Source organism: Bos indicus, chromosome 13, assembly GCF_029378745.1.
Source record: "Bos indicus isolate NIAB-ARS_2022 breed Sahiwal x Tharparkar chromosome 13, NIAB-ARS_B.indTharparkar_mat_pri_1.0, whole genome shotgun sequence".
Taxonomy (NCBI): Eukaryota; Metazoa; Chordata; class Mammalia; order Artiodactyla; family Bovidae; genus Bos; species Bos indicus.
This window is the reverse complement of record NC_091772.1, coordinates 76,053,646-76,079,992: the sequence shown is the minus strand read 5'-3', so window position 1 is coordinate 76,079,992 and position 26,347 is coordinate 76,053,646. Positions and strand designations below refer to the sequence as shown.

General features: G+C 38.7%; 1 protein-coding gene across 5 annotated transcripts in view; it reads right to left on the bottom strand.

Moving 5' to 3' along the window:
* The window catches only part of NCOA3 (nuclear receptor coactivator 3), a 119,139-nt gene that overhangs the window by 92,216 nt on the left and 576 nt on the right, over positions 1 to 26,347 (bottom strand). Inside the window, exon 2 of one of the 5 annotated variants that reach the window (XM_070801828.1) lies at positions 17,255 to 17,309. The exons of the other annotated variants lie outside the window; for them this stretch is intronic. The gene's annotated coding sequence lies outside the window, so the exon portion shown is untranslated. The remainder of the gene's footprint in view (positions 1 to 17,254; positions 17,310 to 26,347) is intronic. 5 annotated transcript variants of the gene reach the window in all.

The window sequence follows — 26,347 nt, the reverse complement described above, 5'->3', positions numbered from 1 at the left end:
GGGGTCTCAAAGAGTCAGACACGACTAAGTGACTAAATATATGGAAGTGAGAGAAAAAGGAGCTCAGGTTTTTGTCCAGCACAACTGAAAGAATCAAATTACCAACAAAGGAGACATGGAAGGCTTCTTAAAGGAAATTTAGAAGGGAAGGTCACAAGTTCAATTTTAGACATGTTGACTTTAAGGTTTTATTAGAAATCCAAATGGGAAGATTTGAGAAGACAGGTGACTATAAAGTCTAGAAAAAGAAGAAAGGTTTATCTCACATAACACTTGACAAAGACCCAACATATGTATAGTGTATACCTGAAAGAAGAAAACCAAGGCAGCAGAACAACAAAAACAAAAGGAAAAAAAAAACCCCTACAAGTCAAGAAATCTGTCCTGATGTTGAGACAAAAAGGAGAGTGGAGGGGGCCTAAAACTACATATTGAAAGGATTTACTTACTTGAAAAAAAAAATGAGTTTGAACAACCAACACCAATACATAACAGCACCATGAAAAAGAGCCTTTGGACATTTGGGCAAAGACAAAAAAAACTAAGTCACTTAGAAAACCAGACTCACCTCAGACTGTAACAGCGATGCTCTCCGCCCAAAGACAATGGAACGACACACACTCTAGAAAGAATTTTACAATCAGCCAAACCAGCAAGAGGTGCCACCAGCAAGTGTTTAAACATGGCAGAACTCAGACAACACTGCTGCCATAGTTAATCCTGGGGATTCATGTGAGAATGAATGCCAGACAACCCTAATTACTGGAAAGTTCATATCAGCATAAAAATAATGAAATTAGTGGAAATTAAATATATATTTACTTATAAAAGACTGATGTCACAAGGAACATGTTACAATAACTGTATGCTTTGACAATGCTTTCTCTATAATGCCAACCTCCATTAGATCATAGAAAGAGCAAGAGAATTCCAGAAAAACATCTACTTCTGCTTCACTGATCATGCTAAAGCCTTTGACTGTGTAGATCACAACAAACTGTGGAAAATTCTGAAAGAGATGGGAATACCAGACCACCTTAACCGCCTCCTGAGAAATATGTATGCAGGTTAAGAAGCAACAGTTAGAACCGGATATGGAACAACGGACTGGTTCCAATCCTGAAAGGAGTACGTCAAGGTTATATATTGTTCTCTGCATAGTGAACATCATGAGAAACGCTGGGCTGGATGAAGCACAAGCTGGAATCAAGACTGCTGGGAGAACTATCAATAACCTCAGATATGAAGATGACATCACTCTTATGACAGAAAGCAAAGAGGAACTAAAGAGCCTCTTGATGAAGGTAAAAGAGGAGAGTGAAAGAGCTGGCTTAAAGCTCAACATTCAGAAAACTAAGATCATGGCATCTGGTCCCATCACTTCATGGCAAATAGATGGGGAAACAGTGGAAACAGTGACACTTTATCTTTGGGGGCTCCAAAATCACTGCAGATGGTGACTGCAGCCATGAAATTAAAAGACGCTTACTCCTTGGAAGAAAAGTTATGACCAATCTAGATAGCATATTCAAAAGCAGAGACATTATTTTGTCAACAAAGGTCCATCTAGTCAAGGCTATGGTTTTTCCAGTGGTCATGTATGGATGTGAGAGTTGGACTATAAAGAAAGCTGAGCACCGAAGAATTGATGCTTTTGAACTGTTGTTGGAGAAGACTCTTGAGAGTCCCTTGGACTGCAAGGAGATCCAACCAGTCCATCCTAAAGGAGATCAGTCCTGGGTGGGTGTTCATTGGAAGGACTGATGTTGAAGCTCCAATACTTTGGCCACCTGATGCGAAGAGCCGACTCATTTGAAAAGACTCTGATGCTGGGCAAGATTGAGGGCAGGAGGAGAAGGGAACAACAGAGAATGAGATGGTTGGATGACATCACCGACTCAATGGACATGAATCTGGGTAAACTCCGGGAGTTGGTGATGGACAGGGAAGCCTGGCGTGCTGCGGTTTCATGGGGTCACAAATACACACAATTGAGCGACTGAACTGAACTGAAAGAAAAAGAGCCAAACCTCCTGCCTTTCCTACATGAACTGTAACAGTATGACAGTATTAGTATTTGCATATAAATTTGCAGATGAAGGGTCTGATCAATAACATCAAGTATTACAAAGAGAGAAGTAAACAACATGTGTGTCTTAATAAACCACCCCACATAAATAATCATCTCACTACAATAGCCAGTCTTCAAATTTTTCCCTAGTGATATCCATCTCCTAAAATTCATACCCTTAAGTAGTCCCTTTCCACATGGTGTCAGGGCTGGTGTGTAGGACCAAGAGAATAGAGCAGAACTGACAGTGTGTCAATTCTGGGCTCATAAAGGGCACTGCAGCTTTTTTCCTCCCTATCTCCCTCTCTCCCTGATCACTTGCTCTGGCAGAGTGCCTTGAAAGTGAAAGAAAGTGAAGTTGCTCAGTCATGCCCAACTCTTTGCGACCCCATGGACAGTAGCCTGCACCAAGCTCCTCCGTCCACAGGATTTTCCAGACAAGAGTATTGGAGTGAGTTGCCATTTCCTTCTCCAGGGAATCTTCCCGACCCAGGGATCAAACCCAGGTCTCCTGCATTGTAGACAGATGCTTTACCATCTGGGCCACCAGGGAAGTTCTTGAGGAAGTCCACAGTGCCTTGAGGATAAGCAAAAAACTAAGACCTCCAACAACAGCCATGGGAGTAAGCCATCCTGAAAGCAGATCTTCCAGCCCCAATCAAACCTTCAGATGACTGCAGCCCTGGGTGACGGCTTCACTGTGACCCATGAGAGACTTGACGCTAGAACCACCCAGCTAAGCCACTCCCAGACTGCTCACCTTCAGAAACTATGGAAGATAATAAATGTTCTAAATTGCTAAGACTGGCATTCTTTTGTTACATAGCAATAGATAACTAACAAACTTGCCCAAAGTAACTGAACCTTAATCTGATCAAATCTTGACAGCCATCTACCAATTTATATTTAAAAAAAAAAAAAAAATACAGAGAAACAGTTTAAATACCGTAAGGATATACTCAGGGCTTCCCTGGTGGCTGAGACAGTAAAGAACCTGCCTGTAATGCAGGAGAAGGCAGCTCGATCCCTGGGTCAGGAAGACCCCCTGGAGGAGAAAAAAGCAACCCACTCCAGAATTCTTGCCTGGAAAATTCCAACAGAGGAGCCTAGCAGGCTACAGTCCATGAGATCTCAGAGAGTTGATACAACTGAGCGACTAATACAACAACAACAATAAGGATATACTCAGCAAAATCTAGGCAACAAGAAATTCTATAGAAAAAAAAAAAATTCCAAAGAAGAGAGGCGAAGCAACCAATACTTAAAAAGTACATAAGATACATACCAACCAAACTGCAATGTGTGAATCTTGCTTGGATCTGAGTCAGATTTTTTTTAAAAAGGAGAAGCAACAGGAAGAACTATAAAATTGAATAGTGACTGTGTATTTGGTGCTGCTAAAGGAATTACTTTAGTTTTTCTACGTAGACTTGTTATGTGGGGTTAGGGGAGATGGGATTTGAAGGAGTTCTTATCTTTTAAAGATTCTTAAGGAAATCGTATGATGCCTGGTATTTGCTTCAAAACAATGTGGAGGAAGAAAAGTATCAGTAACTGGAGACATAAATGAAACAAGATGGGCCATAAACTGATTATTGGTAAACCTGAGTGATAAGCACATTGGAAATACTATACCATTCTACTCTTTTTATGTTTGAAATTTTCCAAAATACAAAGCATAAAAAAAAAGTCGTTTTTTTTGTTTATCTATCTATTTTTAGCTGTGCCGGGTCTTCACTGCCACATGGGCTTTCTCTCTAGTTGCGGCCCACGGGCTTCTCACCGTGCCGGCTTCCTTGGTGCAGAGCACGGCTCTAGGTGTGCGGACTTCAGCAGTTGCAGCACATGGGCTCAGGGGCTGCAGCTTGAGGGCTCCAGAGCACAGGCTTAGGAGTTGTGGCGCATGGGCTTAGCTGCTCACATGGGATCTTCCCAGACCAGGGATCTAATCCGCATCTCCTGCACTGGCAGGTGGGTTTTACCACTGAGCCACTAAGGAAGCCCCGAGAAAAGCAGTTTCACTAAAAGTGGATCAAGAAAATGATAACCTAAACTGGTTACTAGAATCAGAACAGAATCCTCTAAGTACGAGACTCCCAATTATAGCTGTGCCTCTTACTAAAAATCTCTCCTCCAAGCAAGGATATAGAGTTCTGTGTCTCAAGGCTGAAAAGAGCACACATGTATCCTTTTAAATATGAGAGGCAGTTATTAAATCATAAACTGAAATTACTACCTAAATACATATTAGGTTTATTTGGGATGAAAAAGTTTTGGAAATGCATAGTGATAATGGTTGTACAACACGGTCGAGGTACTTACTACTACTGAATCGTACACACAAAAGCAGTACATTTTTTGTTATGTATACTTTACCACAGTAAAATCAGGTATATTACATACAAAATGTATTAAAAAGCATAATTTCATCTTGTATAAAAATATACAAATTGACTATGAAGAATTTAATGAAAAATACTGGAAAAGAGGGCATTTTAGTATAAAATGAAGCAATATTTACCTGCAAAAAGGACAATTACTATTTAAAAAGGCAGTGAAGTATTTGCAACAAGTATTTTTCAAAGGCAAATGCTTTTTATAATATACAAAATTTATTTTATTATATGAAAATAAGAAAAACTCCAAATAACCTCAAGAAAAGTAGACAATAGTTTATAGAATAAGAAAATACAAATGTCCTTTATACATTTAGGAGGTGAAGCAGAATGCTTAATCTCACTCCTAATATTCAAGATGCAGATATAAACTTTAATAAAATGTATATTAGAAAACTCACCATAGCACTCTGTTGTTATATGCAACATATCCATTAATGATAAATTGATTAATTATAAAAATGATAATCTACTTTAACAGAAGAACTAGATCTGCATGCAGTGATATGAAACCATTTTCAAAATGTAATGTTAAACATAACCAGGTACAAAACAATGTTTTTTTTTTGTACTAGGTACAAAACAATGCTACTCCATGTGCTTACAGCAAATATGTAAATTCTAAAGATACATAGATATGTCGTAAACATATACAAAAGGAAATGGTAACAGTGACTGCCTCTGAGAAAGGAATTAGGAAACAAAAGAAAGTGAAAGGAACCTTCATATGCTTTGGAAAAGTTTGAATTTTGTTAGCCATCTATATATATTACCAATTATTTAAAAAGTAAGAAAAAAATGTTCTTAAAAAAATAGGGAAAGAATCTTACATGTGACCTAACGAGGAAGGTTAAATAAAATGGCCAAGACTACCAACAAGATCCAAAACACAGTTCTCTTGCTTTCCAAGCCTTTATTGTTTTGCTTTTGACTAGTCTGTAAAACAAGTAATAACACACTCTACAATCTAATGTCGAGTTCCATGTCTGATTCAGGAATGTAACCAGAAACACTGCCAATCATATCCTCCGGAAACAGAGTGGACTCTTCTTTATGTGCTGTGAGTCTTTAACTAAGAGCTCCTATTTCAAAATACAAGAAATATGAATAACATAAAGGACGTCAACGCTCGCTTCCAATATTCAGAAGTTCATCACGAACTCTAGGAGCCACAGAAAGTACCTCAGTGATAGTTCAGAAAGTGCAACGGATTGTAAAAATGTGGTAAGAGGGGCATGGCACGCAAGGCATTCGGGAGTTCCTTCTTTTTCACCCAAAGGCCCTTCTTAGTGAGTATTTTGCCTATCTACTTGACACCACATGATGTCTTGTACTTTTCTATGGCAGGCAGTTCCTCTGCTCTCATATAGACAGAAAAAACTTAATGTACCAAAGTTCCTCATGTTCCACAGTCCAGAATTCCACTTGTAACAAACATTAATACAATGTTAAAGTAAATAAATAATCTCACTAACTGAAACTATCTCCCAAGAATTCATTTAAATCCTTCCCTGGATTACTCCAGCCTCAAGCCATCTCCCCTTCCTCTGAACTAAAAAAAGCAATTATTTGTACAATTTATTTAGCAATTAATCCTGCACTGCCTTGTTAAACCTCTTTCATTATTCTCTGAAATGTTATTTAAATCTTCTCTGCTTATCTAACTTTCATGTTTTTATTTCTCATCTCCCCAAATAGACTGTATATAAATTCCTTGAGAGAAAGAGATAAGGCCTTATATTGTTTTGTATCCATATAAAAATACAAACAGGGCTTCCCTGATAGCTCAGTTGGTAAAGAATCCTCCTGCAATGCAGAAGACCTGGGTTCAATCCCTGGGTCAGGATGATCCCCTGGAGAAGGGAAAGGTGACCCACTCCAGTATTCTGGCCTGGAGAACTCCATGGACTGTACAGTCTATGGGGTCGCAAAGAGTCAGACACAACTGAACGTCTTTCACTTTCAAAAATACAAACAGAGTAGCTGGCACTTATTAAATACAAAGTTTTTATTTATTAAAAAAAAAAAAAATCAGTCACATTAAGAAAGTATTTAAAGCCAGGCCAAGTAAGAACCTTCCAGCCAGAGCTGACAGGCCAATGTACTGTTTTGCTGCCCTGACTCCTGAAGCAATGTGGGGTGGTAAAAAAGGCCATGGCTTCAATCTGGATCCTCTAGCTTGAGAACCTATGAACATATCGCATAAATTTCAGCTTCTTCATCTCTAAAATAAGAATAATAATGCCTACCTAACTCTATGATCATTAAATGAGGGTTTATGTAAAATCCAATGTTGAGTATTACAGCTGGTATGCCTTATTTTAAAGATTCTTAGATTTTTTTCACTTTTTTAAAGTCAGGTATAGTTGACTTACAATAGAAATTCTTAAGGTTTTTTTTTTCCTGTTTTCACACCTTTGAAATCAGAATGTGCTACTGACCACACCCCACAATCGGCAGTTTTACCTTTTCTGAGTACTGGTAGGTAGAATAACGCATTGTATACCATGGCATCTTAAACTCGGTTAAATCCGGTAACAACTGGCATCTGCTCTTCCTCCGTCATACTCATTCAAACACCAACGTGTGGATCGGAAACTCATTCAGCATTAAGATGTACATGCCCCCTAATCCATTCAGAGCACCTAGCACTTTGGCGTATAGTATATGCTCAATAAATAGGAACTGTTGCTACTGCTACTCTGAATTCATTCAATATGTGAATACCAACTACGTGCCTGCCACCATTCTCAGCACTAATGATCTAGCAGTGAACAAAATAACTAACTACCAGCCCTCAGAGAGTTCATATTCTATTTTCCGTGACACAAGAAGGAAAGCCAAAAGCACAAATGAGTTAACAGATTATCTCCAAAATTGAAAAAGCTAAGCAAACCAAGACAGACACTAAAACACAATACTTCTAGGCAACACTACACTGCTTACATTTTCTTTAGAGAAAAATCTTAGCAGAAACACAAAATGAAGTCCTGGAAACAAAGCAGGGCATCCAAACTTTTTTTTCCCCCCCTTATTTAAGTAAGAGCTTCTCTGGTGGCTCAGCTGGTAAAGAATCCACCTGCAATGTGGAGACCTGGGTTCAAGTCCTGGGTTGGGAAGATCCCCTGGAGAAGGGAATGGCTACCCACTCCAGTATTGTGGCCTGGAGAATTCCATGGACTGTGTAGTCCATGGGGTTGCAAAGAGTTGGACACAACTGAGACCCTTTCACACACATTATTTAAGTAAAGGTTTGGGAAAAAGGAGAAAAGCCAGAACAGATGTTAGAAGTAAAAAAGAAAATAAAAAGGGGGGGGGGGGGGTGGGTTGCAGATGTCCGTATACCAAAGTACAGCTAAAGCAGGCATTTACTTTAAGGTTTTCCTCATATCCTGCTCTCAAGCTTGTGGAGTATACAATTAAACAACATTTACTGAATGCCCACAAAGTACTCAGAAAGTTATTAGTCTCAGAGCACACTGCATAAATTCAGCACAATCCAGTAAAAGGATGCTCACTACCTAGTTAGGAAGACTAATTCTAATGCAACAATTTGTTATATATAGCATCTTGTGGTGTATTCCAAGCGCCAAGCTGGGCAGAGCAGACTAGAGGCTTGGTGAAAGAAGTAATCATGAGTTCAAATGAACAAGAAAAACACATAATAAAGAAGCCAGAACTGAACCTTGGATGGGCAGTTTGACAAGAAAGAAAAATAAAACCAAAGGTCTCTAGTAGCTTAAGCCAAAAACTTTTGAGTCACCCCTGATTCTTCCCCTCCTTCTCTCTCACCAGGCCCCACCCGACCCTGCCATGGCCCCACCCTGAATCCATTGCAAAATTCTGTTGGCTTTCTCTTTGAATATATGCAGAATTTGATCACTTCCTATCACCTCCTCTGCCACCACTGAAGTCCAAGCTACTTTTCCTGGGACCTGAACTACTGGAACACCCCTTCAGAGGTCTCCCTACCTCTTGCTCTCTTATAGGTTACTTTTCACAAAGCAGCTGGAGCAATCTCTGTAAAGCCTAACTCAGTTTATTTGCTCTCCACTAAAACCCCACAGTGCAGGAGGCACGGGTGGGTGGGTGTGTGTGTGTGTATGTGTGGGCGTGCATGCACGCACAAGCACAAAGAAAAACAAGTGGGAAGAGACACACAAAACCTTCAATAATGGATGATGAGGTATACTGGTAATCTATATTTGTTCTTTGATAAAGTAAAGCTTTCTCCTTTGTATTTTTCTGTATTTTCCACATAAGTATAAAATTACTTTTATAATTTAAAAAACAAAATGCTTTAAAAAAAAAAAAAAAAGCAGTGGAAGGGGGTGAACAATGCTCACAAGATCTTTTTGGAATACCAAAACACAGAACACCTGGAGCGGTTTCCCACTTTGCTCAAAGCGTCACCACTGCCTACAAGGTCCCACTGTCACCTCTCGATCTTCTCTGACTCTACTCCTTTGCTCACAGTGCTCTGGCACACTGGCCACCTCCCTCAAGTACACTAAGAACACTCTCCCGCCAAAGGGCCTTCCCACTAGCTGCTCCCTCCACACCAGTGCTCCCCACTCTACCAATACTCACAAGGCTTACTTTCTGGACTCTACTCAAACATCACTTTCTCAGAGAAGGTCACCATGACTATCCATCCATCTAAAATGCAAGCCCCACAATACAACATACACACCAGCTTCCAGTCCCCTTATGCGTCCTTTTTCCCCCACAGACATTCTGATCACTAGTATATCCTGAACATCTATGGAAAAGCCCAACACATGGCTAGCACTCAATAAATCTCTGTAAAATAAATTGAAACATGAAGGCAGAAATAAGAGTTCAAGGATTTGGGAAAGTGTGAGGACATGTGTGTTTCATGGTTCAGAAACTAAAAGAAAATCAATCTGACAGAAGCAGAGAAGCTTGGAGCAAAGAAGCCTTCCAAAGATAAAGAAAAGATTTGGTTAACAGTGAGCAATTAGAAAAAGCGACAGACCTGAAGGATGGAAAGAAGTTGACAAAGGAAAAAAGGGTATGGGCCAGAAGAAGATTTAGGCTGAGAGGAAAGGGAGACGGAGACGGAATGCGGGCTGAGAAGAGGAAGTGCATGAAGAGGACAGGAGAAGGGTTAGAGGCACAGGAGAGGTCAGGAGGAAGGGAGAGACAGCATAAGGTAGAGCAGCAGGCCACAGGTTGGGGTGGAGGCCCCTGCTATGTCACAAAGTTGTTCCTGTTTAAACCTAAGAGCCAACAGTTCTGAAAAAGATACATGTCATATGTCTTTATTTCCAAAATGTGACTTACAAGTCTTAAAACATACAAAGATATGTATGTACATCTGTTGCATCACTTTGAATGCTCAAATTCCCCACTGGAGAAGTGGGGAATTTAAATTCACAAAATCTGAATTTTTCAATTTCATTCCTTAATACCACTGTGAGGCATTTGCCATGAAAGAGGTGAAAAAAGGCAGAAGTGGGCAATCACAGCGCATTTGCAATTTACTCTTCGTCATTCAGCTTCACCAGTTTATAGAACTGGGCAACCTGGACTTCCCTCATTAGGAAAAGAGTATAACTGTTAGCCTTTAAATTTGAAATAGCAAAATAAAAACATAATTATTAGTTTTAATGTAAGGCCTCCTTGGTTCTTTGAAAAGATTAAAAGGAACCTGAAATACAGACTAAAGTCTTTCTTGAATCACACCAAATACTGAGCTTGAGAAAATTTTTTAAACTTTTGTTTTAATTTTCTGAGCATTCTTCAACAGAGTATAAAATCCTCTAAAATAAAATTTTACAAATATTGTGACTAAAAGAATTTTATAAATCTGTATTCTCAGAAGTGTAATATACCTACTGAACATTTAAAAATCAAAATTCGCCTAGAACGGAAATTTTGAAATCAAGATTTCTAAATAACTTTGCAAGTTCAGTGTTATAGCCACACTATTCAGGCAGAGATGAAACATACAGTATACTGCATGAATGTATGCACTGCTCTCTAAAAGCTGGCCGGATGCCATTTTATCATTGATAGAGTAGCTTCAAATTCCACTCACAGTGCAACTGCAGTGGCACTGAATCCAGCAGTATAAGCATGCCTGCATGTTATTATGGGAAATAGTGGAAAATTTCACAGGCTGACATCCAGAATGTCTGCGGTTCTGTTTCATATTTCTTTCTTCCTGCAAAGCAGTTATTAGACCAGTAGTTGGATTTTTTTTTTAAGCTGGAAATTTCCACTGGCTTTTTAAAATAAGCCTTCTTAAATGTAAACTGCAAAACATTCCAAAGTTATAGCATGACAGAAAGAATAAATCAAAATCAGAAAAGATTTAAAATACTTATCTTCAAATCAGGGTAAGGGAACTGGTAAGTAAATTAAAGTGTCACTCTATCCTGGTAAGAAAAAAAAGTGCCCAGGAAGATACTGAGGTGATTTAAGGTTACAATAATGTAATATAAATACTAAATGTGAAAAATAGCACATTGTGAAGCTGCTGATATTTGATCATAAGCTTAGAGAGGAGGCATTCAAAAGCTAACACAACCAGTAGAACAGTTAGGCACAGAAACCTTGAAAAGACAGACAGTATAGCTTGGTGAAAAAGCAATATATTCCAAACTAAGGTGAGCCATGAAGATTGGGTTTTTCGGTAAGGATTAAAGACAGAACAATGACAAGCCTCACAGGTGAGATTCAGAGTTCTTGGCACCTTCTCATTAGGATTATCCCAGACCAAAATATTTGATGCTTTCATCTTAATTTGTAAAAATAAATGAGAATATAAACAAGGATTTATTGTTTCATTTTTATTAAAGAGGTAAAAAGATCTAGTTCCAAACTACCTAAAAATGAAAAATGACTTATAATACTTCAATACAGTGGCAAATAATTTTCTATGTTTAAGAACTGATATGGCCCAGGTTAACAATTTGCTTCTTTGCATTTATATGAACTAAGAAATGGGATCTATAATACATGGCTGTGTAACTGTTACTCAAGCTTTGAAACGCTTGCTATCCCCCAAAACATACATATGACCAAAAACTTGAGCATTAATACAAAGACATTGCTAACAACGAATAAAGATCTGTACCACCAAAGACTGGAACACTGGTACAAAGTATTAGGAAAACATCTGATAAAAAGATGTATATCCAGAATATACATTAAAAGCATCAAAAAACAGACCTCCTAAAATTCAACACAAGAATGGGGGAGAGGGGGGGAAGCTATATTGATATAAAACAGATCAGCACAACTAACATCTTTACTCCTGGATATTCATCTGTAGAAAACCATAATTCAGAAAGATACATGCACCCCGATGTTTACTGCAGCACTATTTACAATAGCCAGGATATGGAAGGAACATAAATATTCATTAATGGATGAATGGATAAAGATATGGCACATATATTCCATGGAATATTTGTTGTTGGTTCAGTCACTAAATCATGTCCAACTTTTTCCAACCCCATGGACTGGAGCACACCAGGCTCCACTGTCTCCCACTATCTCTCAAAGTTTGCTCCAATTCACATTCATTGAGTCATTGATGTTATCTAACAATTTTATCCTGTGCCACACCCCATCTCCTTTTGCCTTAAATATTTCCCAGCAGCTCTTCATATTCTAAATGGAATATTTCTCAGCCATGGGGGAAAAAAAAAAAACAAAAACGAAATAATCCCATTTGCAGCAACACAGATGGACCTAGAGATAGTCATACTTTGTGAAGTAGTCAGACAAACATTGTATGCTACTACACACGGAATCTAAAAAAATGCTACAAGTAAACTTATTCTGTAACAGAGTCACAGATGCAGAAAACAAACTTATGGTTACCAAGGGGAAAAGAATAGGGGAGGGATAAATTAGCAGACTGAGACTCACACACACTTCTGTATGTACAATAGAAAACTAATAAGAACCTACTGTATAGAACAGAGAACTCTACTCAATACTCTGTAATGACCTATATGGGAAAAGAATCTAAAAAAGAGTGGATATATGTAAAACTGATTCACTGTGCTGTACAGCAGACTCTAACACAACACTGTAAATCAACAATACTCCAATAGAAATTTTTTAAAACATCTTACTTAATGGTGAAAGAGAGACTACTTACCCACTAAGGCTGAGAACAAGACAAAGTTATCTCCCCAAATTAATCAAATTGGTCAAATGGTTCAATGCAATCAAAATCAAAATCCCTACATTCTACTGGAAGCACTAGCCATTACAGTAAAGCCAAAAGAAAAAGAAGATGACACATACTGCTTGGAAAAGAAGAAACAAAACTTATCTTTATTCAGAAACAACACGATCACTGATATACAAAATCTTCCTAATCAAACTATCTAAAAGCTACTAAAACGAGTGTGGCAAGATACTAGGTGAATATACAAAACTCAATGATACTTATATACACCAATTATTGAAAGTTGAAATTTTAAAAATACTATTTACAATCACATTTTTAAAATATAAAATTTAGGGACCTCCCTTGCAGTCCAGTGGAGAAGGCTCCATGCTTCCACTGCAGGGGACACAGATTCAATCCCTGGCAGCGGAACTAGGATCCCACGTGCCGTGAGGTGTAGCAAAAACAAAAAAACTTAGGCAACATATACATGTTTCAGTGATAAAAGCTTTTATAAGATTGTACACAGATAGCTACAAAACACTGGTAAGAGAAATTAAAAAAGACCTAAATAAGTGGAGAGATATATAACATGTTCATAGAACAGAAGACAGTATTCTAAGAAATCAATTCTTCCCAAATGATCAACTGACTCAATGCAATCACAATGAAAATCACAACAGACATTTTGCAGAAATCAACAAGAGTTTAACAATATATAGAAATGCAAAGGACCCAGAATAGCCAAAATAATTTGGGGGAAAAAAAAGCTGGAGGACTTCCCCTATGTGATTCCAAAGCTTGAGTACAGACAGATTGAAATATGCATCAATGGAACAGAAGAGATTTCAAAAATTGACCTACACATATTTATTTGACTATCTGAATTTCAACAAAGGTGCCAAGTCAATTCAATGGGGAATGTAAAATCTTTTCAACAAATGGTGCTGGAAAAGTTCAATACAATATACCAAAATATGACCCTCATCCTTATCTCACACCATATAAGACAATTAACTCAAACAGGTTACAGACCTAAATTTAAGAGCTAAAGTTATAAAATTTCTAGGGGGGAAATGAGAAAAATCTTCGGCAAATATTTTTCAAACACAACACAAAAATCAATACACTGAATGCCAGTAACAGTAAAAACTTCTGCTCTTCCAAAGCAGACCACAGACTAAAAGTAAATATTTTTAAAATACATATCTAAAAAAGGCTTTGGGTCTAGAATCAATTCAGTTCAGTTACTCAGTCGTGTCCGACTCTTTGCGACCTCATGAATCGCAGCACGCCAGGCCTCCCTGTCCATCACCAAAACGATAGGATACTGAAAGAGGAACTCCCCAGGTCAATAGGGGCCCAATATGCTACTGGAGATCAGTGGAGAAATAACTCCAGAAAGAATGAAGGGATGGAGCCAAAGCAAAAACAATACCCAGCTGTGGATGTGACTGGTGATAGAAGCAAGGTCCGATGCTGTAAAGAGCAATATTGCATAGGAACCTGGGATGTCAGGTCCATGAATCAAGGCAAATTGGAAGTGGTCAAACAGGAGATGGCAAGAGTGAACGTCAACATTCTAGGAATCAGCGAACTGGACTGGAATGGGTGAATTTAACTCAGATGACCATTATATCTACTACTGCGGGCAGGAATCCCTCAGAAGAAATGGAGTAGCCATCATGGTCAACAAGAGAGTCCGAAATGCAGTACTTGGATGCATTCTCAAAAATGACAGAATGATCTCTGTACGTTTCCAAGGCAAACCATTCAATATCACGGTAATCCAAGTCTATGCCCCAACCAGTAACGCTGAAGAAGCTGAAGTTGAACGGTTCTATGAAGACCTACAAGACCTTTTAGAACACCCAAAAAAAAAAAAAAAAAAAAGATGTCCTTTTCATTACAGGGGTCTAGAATAAAAGAAGTCTTATATCTCAGTAAGATAAACCCAACTTAAAAATGGGCAAAAGATATGAACAGACACTTCACCAAAACAGATACACCAATGGTCAGTATGCAGGTGCAAATATTTTCAACATCACTAATCATTAAAAAACTCAAAGCCACCAATGAGCTACCACTACATACCCACTAGAATAGCTAACATTAAAAAGACTGGCCATACGAAGTGCTGGTGGGGATGTGAAACAACTTGAACTATCACAAACTGCTGGGAAAAATATATAATGGTACAATCATGTTGAGAGACAGGTGGCAGTTTCTTAAAATTTTTAAATGTTACACACTGCTAGGCTTGGCATCCCAGACTTTCACATACCTTCTCCCCATCCCCGGGTTCAGTGAAACAAACAGTATTTGGAAAATTGGCGGGAGGGGCGGGGGGGGACACACACATTCCATTCCTGGACATTTACTCAAAAGAAAAAAGTATTTGTGCACACACAAGGCCTTGCAACACACATGTCATAAAAGCTCTATTTCTGATAACCAAAAACTGGACACAACCCAAATGTCCATCAATAGGTGAATGGATAAATAGTGATATACCTATATAACACAACAGTACTAGACAATAAAAAGAAATGAAACTATTAATATATGCAACATGAATAAATCTCAACATCACTATAAGTGAAAGAAGCCACTAAAGAAAAAGTACATATTGTATATATAACTCATTTATAAAAAGCTCTCAAAAATAAAGCTAATCTTCAGTGACACAAGGCAGATGAGTAATTGCCTGAAAATGGGGGAGGGAGGGATTACAAAGGAATTCAGGAGGGATCAGATTTTGGACTTCAGAGGTAACAGATACTTCCACTAAATGTAATTATAGTGGGTTCATGGGTAGACACATTTATTAATACATCAAAACCCAAATCTCACAATTTAAATATATGCAATTGTCAATTACACCTCAAAGTTGGAATAAAAATGCAAGAAAAAAGGAAAATTATGGCAAACTATAGTGATAGAAAGCAGAACAGTGGATGATTGAACACAAAACCCTAAAGAAGCCTGAATGCAAATGAGCAAGAACTTTCTGGGGTGATGGAAATCCTCTGTATTCTGATTGTAGTGACAGTAAAACTGTTTACACCCATCAAAACTCAAACTGCACACTTAAAATGATTGAATTTTATTATAAGAAAATTACACCTCAATAAAGCATCTAGTCAAGGCTATGGTTTTTCCAGTAGTCATGTATGGATGTGAGAGTTGGACTATAAAGAAAGTTGAGCACCAAAGAAATGATGCTTTTGAACTGTGGTGTTGGAGAAGACTCTTTAAAGTCCCTTGGTCCCTTGGACCTCAAGGAGGTCCAACCAGTCCATCCTAAAGGAGATCAGTCCTGGGTGTCCATTGGAAGGACTAATGTTTGAAGCTGAAACTCCGATACTTTGGCCACCTGATGCAAAGAGCTGACTCATTGGAAAAGACCCTGATGCTGGGAAAGATTGAGGGCAGGAGGAGAAGGGGACAACAGAGGATGACATGGTTGGATGACATCACCGACTCAATGGGTTTGGGTAAACTCCGGGAGTTGGTGATGGACAGGGAGGACTGGCGTGCTGCAGTCCTTGGGCTCGCAAAGAGTCAGACACAACTGAGCGACTGAACTGAACTGAAAGCAGATTTCTAAAATTTAAAAGAGCACATCCAAATGTTATCTAGGCACCTTTTAAACATCTTCAAATATACTAAAAGGAACAAATATATATAGTTACAACATATTATAGTCTATCACCTCATTAATCTACTCTAACTCAAATGGTAAAGAATCTGCCTGCAATGTAGGGGACCCAGGTTAAATCCCTGGGTTGGGAAGATCCCCTGGAGAAGGAAATGGCAACCCACTCCAGTATTCTTTTTTTTTTTCCCCCCAATTATTTATGTATTATTTATGTACTTATTTTGGTTGTGCTGGGTCTTTGTTGCACAGGCTCTCTCTAATGCAGCGATCAGGGGCTGGCTACTCTCGAGTTGTGGTGTGAGGGCTTCTCACTGTGGTGGCTTCCCTGTGTTGCAGAGCACAGGCTCTAGGGTTCTCAAGCGTCAGGAATTATGGCGAGAGGGCCCTAGAGCACTTGGGTTTCAGTAGGTGTGGTGCACCAGCCCAGCTGCTCCTCAGCACATGGATCCTCCCAGACCAGGAATTGAACCCATGTCCTCCTACATCGGCAGGCAGATTCTCAACCACTGAACCACCAGGGAAGTACCACTGGAGTATTCTTACCTGGAAAATTCCATGGACAGAGGAGCCTAGAGGACCCCAGTCCATGGGGTCACAGAGAGTCGGACATGACTAACTGACTAACATACACACATATACACATACACACACACACACACACACACCAGTTTGATATCCTAACTTAATTTTTAATTTTTATATTTTTATGTTAAAAGGGGAAAAAAAGCACTAGAGTAAATACATGAAACATTTTAAATTTCTCAAATTAAAAAATTTGATACCACAACATACTACTCAGAGATGAGGGAAACAGGCACTTCACTGGTAAATGGATACCCCTAAAGGGAGTAAGTTGCAGTATCTATAAAAAGTTAAATTCATAGTCTTTAAAGTAACATTCTCCAACCACAAATTTTTATATACTTTATAACAAAACATGGGAACAAAGAAGTATGTATGAATACACTTACAGTTGGAAGTTGGATAAATTATGATATATATCCATACAGCAGAGTACTGTGTAACCTTTAGAAAGAAATCAGTAGCTATAAAAACAGATATGAAACCTCTTCAAGATCATTTAAAAAGTATACACAGTCCAGAATAGGGCTTAAGCGCCAGTTACATAGGTGTGTTCATTCTATGAAAATTTATCAGACTGTACTGTGCACTTTTCTGAGTGATGTTACACTTCAATATAAAGTTTACCCCCAAATACAGGAGAAATTCATCAAGCTTAAACCTTTTCAAGTACATGCATTTATATGCCTAGAGTAACAATGGCCACCTTTGGGCAGGGGACAGTGAAATGGCTGGCAAACGGCTGAGGAAGGAGCCTCACTTTCCACTGTACACCCGTTTGGTACCTTGCAAATCTGCCCCATGTGCACCTGTTACATAGTTTTAAAAATATTTCTGAACTGAGACCATCAGCAACTATATCCATGTATGAGTTGGAATTTTTTTAATACAGAAATGAACTCGAGGCAGAGATAAGATTTAGGCCCATAATAGTTCTTCATAACCCAATTTCAAATTTTATACTCATCACAAGTTTCATTTTCACTGCCTTTATAACCAGTAAACAGTTTAAATTTCAACCTAGAAAATAAATTTTAAAAGACTCATCTTTTCTATTTTGAATAAGGCTTTGTGTAAGACTTCATTTGAAGAAGGAAAAAGGGCTCTAAACCGAAAAACCCAAACTATTAAATGAGATCATGTACATTAAGCACACAACAATGTGCAGGCACACAGGTTCCTGATAAATGGCAGTTTTTATCTTTTATAGCTAATTTGTATCAGAACGCAGGGAACAAAAAAAAAAAAAAAAAGAACGCAGGGAACAGAATTCTACTGGGGTAAAAGGGTGGAAGTAGAGCAAAAAAGGCACCCCACTCCAGTATTCTTGCCTGGAGAATCCCATGGACAGAAGAGCCTGACAGCCTCCAATCCATGGGGTTGCAAGAGTCAGACACCACTTAGCAACTAGAGAGAGAGAGCAAAAAAAGACAACAGCAACTCAAGTGTAAGATATACAGATATGGGCAATTCCCTGGTGGTCAGGACTCCAGCCTCTCACTGCCGAGGGCCTGGGTTCAATCCCCGGGGCGGGGGTGGTGTAGAAAAATAGAAACTAGAGAGACAGCTGTAAGCAAAAGTATAGAATATCCTCTAACAGCAGCAGCCCAAGGGAGACAGGGGGTAGCTATAATGACCAAAGACCTAGGGTACCAGGACCCTTACTTGTACTTTTTCACATACACTTTTTTAAATGAATTTTTTAAACATTATAATTTTATGTTAAGTAAGCACCACAGAATAAAAGAGGTGGGCAGGGGAGATTATAAGCAGTAATGAGTTCCCTTCAGATCGACTCCATCTCCTGCATGAGGTTTCCCTACCAATTCCAGCTGAAAATGGCCACTTATTTATGTTGCTGCAGCTATGTTTTTTCAATTACACTCATTTCTCATCTACATTATAAACTCCTAGATCACAAAGGGATATTAAAGCCCACAACATTTAGCACAATTCTTTGAAGAACAGGAGTACTGGATGAAAACATCTAAGCAACTTACACAACCGTCCGCCCAGGCCACGAGCAAGTGGCAAACAGGAATGTGGCATTTTAAAGCCCAGACAAGACTCATCGGGGCCAACTCTACGAGGGAGACCTAAGTCCCAAGCCAAGCCCAAGGACACTAATTTTATCTCAATTTCCAGGTAGAAAACCGGATTTAGAGTTGAACTCTGGAAACTTCCACATTCAAACACCAAATGTTTGGGGGGACTTAAAATGAATATAATTGAAAAGAGGATTTTAAACGCTTACAAAAAGGTACAGTCCCTATCTCAAAGCATAGACAATCTGACTGAATTTGTCCTCTCAATCAATGAATACGGATTCCTATACATGGAAGGAGTTAATTAAGATTCATGTCAGGAACGAACAATCATATTTTCAGTTGTGGTAGCCTGGGAAATTTACTGAAATGAGACAGGCTCTAGGCCGGGCCTTATGACCAGACTAGACAGCATGGGAGAAAGACAGAGAAAAAAAAAAAAAATAGCATGACTAAAACAAGCAGCAACAAAAGTGGAAAAGACAGTTTTTTTAAAAAAGGCTATGATAAGAACTGAGTATTAGGTTATGGAATTTGGGTTGTACTCTGCAGATTTTTTAGAAAAAAATGTGTTCAAAATGTTTAAAAAGTGTAAAATGGCAGAAAAATCGGATTAGGGAAAGGGTAGAGACTAATTGAAAAGTATTATAGTAACCTAGGGCCTGGACTAGTTTTAGAAATTGGAATGAAAATATATTTAAGAATAATACATCAAGAGGATTCTGCAAAACCAAAAGCATTTATTCAACACCGTAACTGAATTTTAAAATAATCAACTTTGCTGGCAGTCTGGTGGTTAAAACTCAGGGGGCAATGCAGAGGGCCAGGGTTGGTCAGGGAACTAAGATTTCACATGCCACAGGACACGGCCAAATAAATAAATAATCAAGTCTTGAAATGTTTTACCTCTTCATGCTTGCTAACCATTTCCCACCAACAGGAACTGTGCTCTCTCCATAATAAAAATCATAGTCATTTTTCAAAGCCCTGCCTCCTGATCACCTTTCCTCCTCCGAACTTCTCCAAGATCTTTACAGGCAAAATAGATTAGCTTGTTGTGAAGTGATGTGAATACCTGATTGATTGTGTGCACTTGGAGGTCAAAACCTTTTTAACTCTCACGGTGCCTTAAATAGTACAAGCTTAATAAACAGTGTTTAAGTATGTGTGTTTATGGGGGAGCGCGCAGCAGCCAAGCAGTGGCCAATTAAAGATGATTGAAGCTTAAGGCCTCAGAAGTAAGAAAATGGTGCTATGAAAGTCAGTTTTAAAAGTCACATGTGGGAGCCATTTTGTATATGGTTTAAAAAGAGAGATGGAAGGTTACTGGGCAAGTTCATGATTTTAGGTTCGCCTAATTTGGGGCTCATACACCTAAGGCTTCCACCATTCTAGATGTGGTTATGCACTCTGAAAGCAGCCTCCTGAATTAATGTTACTGATTCCCAATGAAATTATTTTTAAAACTTAATATAGTAATAGTCCTGTCTCTTACGAAAAGATACCACTGACCCTCCCAAGAGATGCACCATGCGTGTGGAGTTATTTTGCTCCCTGGTGAAGTTAAGATTTTCCTAGATGCGGCCATGTACTTGCTCTGACAGCAAAGGAACCAACTCTCTTGGATGAAAGTATTGTCATAAAACCACCACCACCAGGCAGGTTAAAAAAAAAAGAAGAGAGAGATGAGTCTGGATGGAGCAGAGAGTGTGTAGACTAAATTTAGACACAATCTGCTTCAGAGAAAACTGGGTGATCCTTAAAACAGTTTTGAATACAGCTGCCAAATTTCAATCTAGAAACAAAACCAAGCTGATGTAGCTACGCTACAGAGTGACTTAAATTCAATAATCCATTTCACTGATGACAGCTTTACTGGGAGTAAAGAAAATATGACTTCATTTTCTTACACTAGAAGGAAGAGTTTGAAGAGTCTCTCCCTCCCTGCCCCACCCCATACACACACACACACACACACACACACACACACACACACACACAAATTTTGCCCTTGTGGCATATATCACTAGGGTGAAGTCAAGATCTCAAAGTCTTCCTGTCCCCAAACTCTTGAGTCAGCAAAGAAACCTGTATCTGCACATTATCTGGCACAAAGTGCTCGAACCATTTAATATTTGGGGGGAAAAAAAAAAATTAAGGCCATTCTCCATATTTATATGATGTATTAAGTTTATAAGATTTTCTAATATAAGGAACCCTGGAAGATCACAGACTCCATCTCTTTGCACCTGAAGAGGCCAATTTGCTCTCTCGGACTACAAACTTCCAAATTATTCTCAAACTCTTCACTGGTACTATTCTTTTCAAAGTAACAAGCTAACAAATGACACTACTCAGGTAACAAAGTGGGATATTTTTAAAGGTTTTTCTTGCACCTGTAGGGTTTTTTCCCTAGTTAAAATTGTTTTAAACCTAAGCATATGATCGCACAGCTCTTTCCACCAATATCAACTATCATTTATAGCAATTTTAGACCTTCAGATTTTGATAAACAAATATTTCCCCTCAAAGTAAAATTTGGTTTTAGATTTCACTTAAACAGAAGAGCAAAGAGCATTTACACTAATAGTCTCCCCCCTCCCCTTTTCTTGCATGTTAAAACCTTTTCTTCCCCTTCCCCAAGCTTTCTCCTCTTTTGTACTCAAGTTCTCAAATGCACAAGATGGAGGAACAATACCACAATACAACTGAGGCTTCCTGCCTACTAGTCAGTCATTATTCTCAAGACTTGAGAACTTTGAAAACACCGCTTGGGTTGCTTTGAAATTCCCTCTTTCAGATTTTTTCCCTCCTTCATGGGACATCTATTTAAAAGAATGACTTCAAAAATGTCTTGCTGCACCCAATCAAAAAGCTCTCAGCAAACTAAAAATGACAAATACCAATCCAAAGAAAAAAAAGCATATTTCTGGCAAAGATTTAAGAATAGTATTTTTCTCATATGTGTATTAATCCTATTTCTGAAAGATTTCACATTTATATGGAAGCATCTTAAAGATTAGCTTACCAATGTGTTCTTTCAAATAATACCATATAGAAATCTAAAGATCTCAAACTACACTGTGCTGAACAGAAAAGGGTTACCTTAATTATTACTGACAAAGAAAAGGTCACACGAAAATGAAGTAATTTTATTTTTTTAAGTTTTCAGAGGCAGAAAAAAATTACCAGCAGCAGTCACCTGGAAACCTGGGGGATTTCCCATTTCCTCCCACCACACTTTGATCATGGCAGTAGTACTCACTAATAAACTTTTTTGGTTGTTGAGATAAACTAATGGAGTTACTCTAGACAGAGACATGGGGGGAGTATGGGGGACAAATTATCTGCTCAGCTCACCAAGGGTTCCTTCCTTTTTAAAGGCAAAAGCATTAAAAATGAAGGTGAGACAACAAACACACACGGGCTCACACAACAGCTTCCCAACTTTTACAATACACAGTGTGCCATAAACAACAAACAAAAATCTTTCCAGCATCTCTAACAAAAATATAAAGACCAATTTATTTCAAATTATTTATTTCAATTTATTTAGTCAATAAAGCGAATCCCAGTACAACAAAATAATTTAGCCAGTCCCCTGGAGTTTGTTATAATGGGATTTAACCTGTACACTCAACATTCAATTAACCATGAGGCTTATCCTAATTGAGGATTATGCTGACTTCTGCAGTCCTTCCCCCATCTATCCATCTACCACTCCTACTCAGCTGCCACAGCCACCAAAAGCAAAGCCCCAGGGAGCACTAGATTACCTATTACTATGGGCTACCAGGGCCAAAATTCTCTCTTCATCCTGTGCATGATGAAAAGGTTAAATTTAGCAATCTAGTCAGCCTACTTTCCAAAAAGTAGAGTTTCAGAACCCTCACCTGTAGCTCTAACTAAATTAAAATTTCAAAAGAATTCCTTCATAGGTGAACACAAAGTCACACTCTTTGGTAGAACACATCATTTAAAAATATTAACAGAAAAGAAAAAATAGGACACAGACATTCCTAATGAAAAAGAGGAAAAGGACAAACACGGAAACACTAGCTCACTATTCTTCGAAATAGGTGAAGCCTCTCTGCCAGTCAGGTCAGGCTTCTTTCCTTTGCCTCCAAGCCACAACATTTACTCCACAGGTAGTTTATTACTGCCCCCCTGTCACCTGATCTAGGCCAAAGAAACTACCAAACTGAGTTTAACCCTGACAGAGTTGGGAACTGGCAGTATGTGGTCTAAGAAGATCATCCAGTTTGGGGCTAAATCAGCCTTCTAGACACTGCAGGCCTTCCGTTCAACTCCCGCTGTGTATCTTCTGGCCATTTTCCTGTTCATTTAACAACTCTCCACCAGAAGGTAGGAAAGGGAAAGGCGATTAAACTCAAGTCAATTCCACCATTTGTTAGGAAGTTGAAAATAAGTTTAAGCTCTAGCTAAACTGCATCTTTAACTCAAAATAATCTTTTCCCAGAAACCCTGTCAGAAAACCAATGGGCCAAATGAATTTACCTAGCATTAATAAAGTGAAAGACTAAACCTCATTACAACAGAGCCCCTCCTCCACCTTAAGTGAAATGTTCATCTTGTCATCCCCTCCCCCACCCCAAAAAGCACTCATAAAATGAAAGAAGATGCCCACATTTTACTGCAGCACTCAACCTCAATGCTATGCCTGAGAATCTACAGACAGACCTATCACTTTAATGTGTTGAATTATGAGGAAAAAGAAAAGCTAACAAACATTTCCAATACTAATTTCCTGCTCCCAAAGCTTTAACCACTCAATAAAGCAAAAAAAGGAATATTCTACACCACAGAATACAGTGAATTCAAACCAAACTGGGATAGGTACTCCCTGGTTTAACCTTCAAGAAACTGCAGCTCCTCTTCAATCACGATCAGCAACTTTTTTCTAGTCCTGGCAGCATTTAAAGAGTAACAACTGTTAAACTGTGATCACTTGGCTGCCTATCATCACTAGAGGCTATATTCATTCTAAACTTGCAACAAATTAAAAGTTTTCAAAAATTGTCCACATCCTCTGGCCAAGGCTCAAAATTATATAGTCTAAAAAAAAAAAAAAAAAAATGCAGAAAGAAACCCTAAAGCCATTTACTTTAACACCGGTAAGGCATAGGACAATAGTAGTTTGTGTTTTTTTATCCTATCCTATTGTCCAAACTAAAATGTTAAGTCATTCTTTTAAGAGACTTCTCAAAAACCTACTAGTCTCCAAATCAATAGGAACTTTTCTAGAATCATACTGCTAACGCTCAAAGGACCGAATTTAAAAGAAAAAATAAAACTGTTTATCTTTAATATGTCCCTGACATACCTGACACAGAAAGTTTATTTCAAATGACCAATCAAGAAGGTACTGGTACATAATCATTTCAAAAATTATTTTTTATTTACATGTCTCCTAGAAAAAGGATCGAGGGTCCTATAGAACATTCACTCTGTACTGAATGAATTCTAGCTTATTTGCGGGGTGTGGGCTTCAACGTACAGAAATAATTTCTACTTGTCAAAAAAAGCACAGAATATTCACTTTCAAAATGTGTATTTAATAGAGTCATTAATCCCCTAGTCTTTAATATCATTTTTCTAATGAACTGTTAGTGTTGGTAAATTTAAAACTACCATCCTAAAACTTTTTTTTAATCTTATTAATTATGCTAGGGTTGTTATGCATTTTCAACGCTTCTGGAGTGAAAGAATATTTTAAAGTAGACATATTTCCGATAACTGCTCTACAAATGCAGCTTCCCACTTAGTCCATAATGCTCACGTCCAAAACGTTCTTCTATGTACCAGAAGCTGGCATATGCCTTTTTAAAAATGCTAATTGGACAATTAAGTCATTTCTATCGATACATAAAATTCCCCTATAATTTGGGATCGCTGGCAATCTAGATTACTGCTCATTTAAATGCAGAACCTGAAGCAACCTCCAGTGACAGAAGCTAGTGTTCAGTATCATTTTACATGTTACAAACGGAGGCTTCATCTTACATACAAACAATGAACCCTGGCAGGATTCTTCACCCTGAAGACCCACAGATTGTTATTTCCTTAAGGGTGTTAATAGATAAGGCAACACAAACAGTAAGTTTGGAAGAGCTTCTCTAGTGGTCAACAACAATTGTTGAAGATAGTAAAAAGGAAACTGTATTCCCACCCATTTTTCCCTTTCTTTGGTTCATTTTCTTTCCCTGCTTTTGCTATCCAACGGGAGTGTGTTTCAAATGAAAATTCTCAAAATAATTATTCCAAACACCAAGAATACTCCAGAAACCAGTAAGAGGTGTTGCCTCCTGGAAATGGGAACTGGAGGGTTTAGATTAGGAGAGAGGCTCATTTTCAATGTTTTTGTACCCTCCCAGTAGTCCCGAGACCAGTTATATGGGGCATAACCTATACTAAGCAAACAAGCAACAACTGAATATGTTTTCAAGAAAGCACCTTTCACAAAACTTACAGATTTCTATTTAACATTTTGGTTTAGGCGGCAATCACAAGACTTAAGTTTTTTTGTTTCTTCCATCATCCTCTAAACAACCTGCTGCAACAAATACTGAAGCGTTTTTGCAGCCAGGGACCAGTAAGGCGGATCTGAGCCCAGGCTTCTGAACCGAGGAGATGCCGCAATCTCACTCAATACTACTAGCACTCTCACTCATCTCACTCAACTCCATTTCAAACCACTGCAGCAAGACAGCTGGTACTCGCCTTCCTGTTTCTTTACGGTACAGGCTTAATAACAAAAACAGGTTGGCTTTGAAGCGCTGCTGCTCACAACGATCAAGAAGGAAGTCTTCATATTCGGGAGGGGGAAAAAAGTTTCTACTTCAGGAGAATTTCAGACCTTTCCCTGTCTTTCCATTTGAAAAGCCCGAACTCCTCCTGCTTGTGAGATTTCGAGACGATGCTCTCTGCCTCTCACAACTGCTCTTTTGGTGAACTTTTCCACCCTGAGTGCCCTCAAACTGCCTAGGAAGCAACTAAGCCCTCCCAAGTACTCGTGGATTGCTTTTCTAAAGCATGTGCAAAACCAACAGTTTCTCTAAACCATCACAAATTGAGTCAATGTACGTAGGAAGATAAGAGATGGAAAAGAAGGGAGGGGGTGGGAGAGTAATGATAAAGACAGCCCAGCCCCAAATTTAATTCACTAACTTCCACTTGCCATTTCCCAGCCTTCACACCAGAGGTAGCAAAAATGCTTTTACTGAGAAAAACTGCTGAGAATCTATCCGTGCCCAAAATGGAAATCCCACAGATAATCTGGGTTAAAAATACTTAAAACGCCCCAAGTGCAGGAGGAAACACGGCAGCAAAATCCCAGCCGCTTCTCGGTACCACTCGGAGGCTGGGCTGGGGCTGAGTGGGGAGCAGTGCGGCTTCCCCCCGCCCTCTACTTCTTTG